The following is a 4,327-nucleotide window of genomic DNA, read 5'->3' as shown; positions in this document are numbered from 1 at the left end:
TGAATGTCTCCGGCAGTTCACACCTCTATAGACTGCTTTGTCAATGGGCAGATCAAGAGGTAGCAGTATGGGTGATGAAAATAGTTGGTCAAATGCATTCACTGTGAGTGCGTTATTTTCTTGCTCCTGTGAGAACTGTGATCTTTGAACAAATTTATTAAATAAGCTTATTTTTTGTTCTTTCTAATTTTTTACTCAGTAATTCACTTTGTAATCCAATGAAGAACTTTTGTTGAGTCGTTCTTATCATTAACAATTTCTTTGTTGTTATTCTCCTGTTTAACACACGTTTGACTTTTGTATCTTCTTAGAAGAATTTTGTTGAAGCGAATTTTTCTTTAAATAGCTTATTTATTATGAGTTTTATACGTATTTTATTACTTAATCTTATTAGTAGTATTTATAACACATTTCTTACATCAATTCTATACATAAATTAATAATTTTTCACTGAAAAAATGCCTGGAGAACTTTTCACACTATTTCAGTTAAAGGTATGTGTGAAACCATTTAGGCAGATAATGGTTTACAAGGAAAAGTTGGGTAGATGCTTATATAAGTTTTGGGTACAGTACATGCTACCTTCTCTCCCTTCTCTTTTGTTCTCATTCGGTCACTTTCCTTTTTCCTGCTCCAAAAGTTACTTATGTTGTTACAGCAGTGGAGTAAAACCGTTTCTCCGACTCCTTACAATGTGTTCAGGTGACAGTAAACATACAGTACTAACTTTACAAAACGGGTCTCTTACGGGTCCAATGAGGGAATAAGTGTTGGTATAAGAGGCAATTATTTTAATTATAATATAACAATTTTATTATCAAGCTCTCAAAACAAAGATGAATGTTATCATTTATAGATGAGGGAATTAACAAGGCAATACACGTCAAAAATAAGCAGATGCGCATGCTAATGACGCAAGTCTCAAGTTAAATTAAATTTTACTAATATTCTTCATCATTTCTTAAAATGTGCAAGAACAAGAAAATAAAGGTTGTTGCAGAATCCAAATGCTTAAAAAAAATCATAGGTAAAGCAAGTTCTCTAATCGCATGTGAAAACAAAAGTTTCGTCGATGATCACCAAACACAGTTGAGGGTGTCTTCTTATAGGTCATGGTGGCGTCCGTCAGGTCTGGCCACTGTTGTGGACTAGTGGTAATGCTGTTTTACCCTGCAACATATATTATTGCCGTAGCAGATGCCGGTAGATATTTCTTGTCCGTAACTACAAAAATTTACACAAAACCCGTTGACTTGTGGGCAGGGATACTTGATGCTTCCTGTTGGAGACGAAAGGAGGGCGTTAGAAGCAGATTGGGAAATCCACTAACCCAGATATTTCACCTTTGTCATGGAAGAATATAGGCGAGGGAAAAAAGAGGCCACACAAAGATCTCCTTGTTGCTATTTCGTGCGAAGGTGATCATGAACACTGGTACACAGTGTTAAGTTGTTCATGTAACACTTGTACACGGCACTCAGGTGTTCATGTAACACTCATACACGGTATTAAGGTTATATGAGGTCACCCGCAGTATTATTATGAGTTGTTCACATTATCTTTACTTAAAGATGAGAATTTAATTGAATATTAATTTTTTTATTTGTTGTTATTTGTTAAAACTCAACATACAGGATTTAAGTAAAAACAGATTGAGAAATATGAAAAAGAACATGAAAAATAAATGAAAAGGACTTCATATGTATATTAAATATATACATATATATATATATATATATATATATATATATATATATATATATATATATATATATATATATATATATATATATATATATATATATATATATATGTGTGTGTGTGTGTGTGTAAGGGTATTCAAAGATTTGCATTTTCTGAACCATTATTAAAAAAGAAACTCGTAACAACACTATGTCATTCTTAATGCAATATCGAAGCATCGGAAGAGGTGTTCAATGCATTATTTTCAATGTGTGAAATAGATTACTTTTAAATTTAAAAGGTGATTGATTAAAATTTCGTAAATTTCCTCGGTAAGAAAGGTTACTTAAACTGACACTAAGAACCGTTTCTTCCTTTTATCATTTATATATCATTAATATATCAAGCTGAGATCACTGACGTAGTCCCAAGGCGATCTCATCATATTTTTTGCCTATCTTCAAGCATCAGGATGTGTCACCATATTCTAGACGTCTAGAATGACTCATCAACAATGAATGACGCATCAAGCGCAGGAGTGGCTCGCCAAGAACCTGGGCAACTCAGCAAACACTGGACTGAGATAAAATATAATTAAGGTGACTCACCATTGACAACGGTGACGGCCACGATCACCAGCACCAGCAGGAATACAATGCTCTTGGTATTCATGGTTCACCAGCCTGTTGAGAGGAAACTTTTACTCACAGAACACAATGTACATTGGGTCTGACCTGTATAATGAACCTTATGAATGAACTGTACATAAAGAACGTCTAGTGGTGGACTTTTCTTGTTGTATTAAGGTCGAGAGAACCCCAGTTTGGGATTCTAGTGAGGAAGATAGTAGAGCTGGCGAGGAAATTATAAGGATAGAAATTGCATATTGTAGTATGTTGGTATATATTTCAATTTCTCTGTCTCTCGCTTTTCTCGATGTTTCATATTTGGCATGACATATTATTTTATTTACCACTAGTGGACATTGCTTCATACCCCCCGCCCCACTCCCGCACATGTACTGTATATACATCATCTTAACTATGATTCAGAATACCCGACTTCATAAAGGTGTTGCACAAGGAAGGTGCGTCAGTACAATTTGAGATTTGAATTGCAGTATTTTATTTCCATCTAATATATATATATATATATATATATATATATATATATATATATATATATATATATATATATATATATATATATATATATATATATATATATATATATATATATATATATATATATATATTGATAAAATCACACGGGGAAAAAAGGAAACAACGGAGCACCTTAGCAGTGCCTTGTTCGTTCATGTTAGGAATAATAATCATCACATTGCTTGGGGAAAAAGCTTAGAAGTGTTCAAACCATCTTGTGTCACAGAAAGACTTCTGATTGAAGCTAGTTTGATTAAGGAATTAAAATCAATTATCCTTATTGATAGTTATTTAGTGGGTCCCTTATTTTTGACCTGACCTGACCTGACTAGTTTCGTCGCCCCCTTTCTCTTAAGCTTCTCTAAGTGTGTGTTGGTGTTGGTGTGGGGACTAGTGGATGACATCATTATGGCCTGACCTCATGTTTAATAAGGTCACCCTGTATATTTAAGCCTCTCTCTGTCCATGTAATCCAGTTGCCTCTGAAGATGTCTTGAATGAAGACGAAAGCTAAGGTGCTCCGGTGTTTCCCTTTTCCCGTGTGATTTTATCAAGATTTATCTTATCCACGTTTTCATTGTGGATCTACATGAAATATATACTGTATATATAAAACTTGAGAGAAAACACCAAACTTACACCACGCACTTAATAGTCGTCATTATGTGTATACTTCAGTATTATTTAAAACGAATGTAAGCTTACCTCAGTTACGATATCAGCAAGAGACAGGAGTAAGGTGTGATGATACAATTCCTTGGTGTTCACTTTATATACCTGACGTCCAGGAATTACCGATATCAGCTGGAGAAATTTACTTATTTCCTTTTATTAATTGTAGAACACCATGGTCCTTGAATACATAAAATTAATTTCTATGTTTGATCATCTACAGTAATATTTAATTAAATATAAAGAATTACCAGCGAAAGGGAGAAACGTGATGGACTTAAATATTGGAGAATCATTTCACCTGGCATCCCATGACTCATGTCCGGGTATTTCCCAAGGCAATATAATTATGTTGTCAGGGCTAAGTATCTGATATATATATATATAGATAACCACAGGAAGTTGTGTAATTAAGGAGAAGAAAGGAGGGTGAGATCAAGTCCCTAGGGGACAGTGAGTGTCCACAGTGGTCCGGTCACTAGGCAGTGACCCTACTAATCTTCATAAGCACTGCAGCAGTTGGGATAATAAGCATTGCATTGACTGGGATAATGCTTCCTCAATATTACCTTGTAATTCAATTGACAGTAGGAACATTATAGAGTCTAGTCTCATTAAACATACCGAATCCGTCAACAAGAATTTGAGTAATGGTATGTACAAACTGGATAATTTCGTAATTAAAAAGATTTGTAACCAGGTGAGAAGGTTGGGTCATCTTACCCTCTGACCTGACTACCGACTGCTGCTGTGCTTATGAAGATTAGTACGGTCACTGCCTAGTGACCGGACCATTGAGGACACTCACT

General features: G+C 34.7%; 1 long non-coding RNA gene across 1 annotated transcript; it reads right to left on the bottom strand.

Annotated features, from left to right (window-relative positions):
• Window positions 1-776: 776 nt before the first annotated feature.
• On the bottom strand, window positions 777-3,599 carry LOC121854681. Its single transcript, XR_006086624.1, has 3 exons — window positions 3,552-3,599; window positions 2,292-2,366; window positions 777-1,279 (listed from the first exon to the last, which is right to left on the bottom strand). It is a non-coding gene; the product is annotated as an uncharacterized LOC121854681 (long non-coding RNA).
• Between the last annotated feature and the right edge of the window lie 728 nt (window positions 3,600-4,327).

This window comes from Homarus americanus, unplaced genomic scaffold, assembly GCF_018991925.1.
Source record: "Homarus americanus isolate GMGI-L3 unplaced genomic scaffold, GMGI_Hamer_2.0 scaffold2206, whole genome shotgun sequence".
NCBI lineage: Eukaryota > Metazoa > Arthropoda > Malacostraca > Decapoda > Nephropidae > Homarus > Homarus americanus.
Note: the sequence above shows the minus strand (reverse complement) of the source record. Positions and strands in the feature narration are given on the sequence as shown.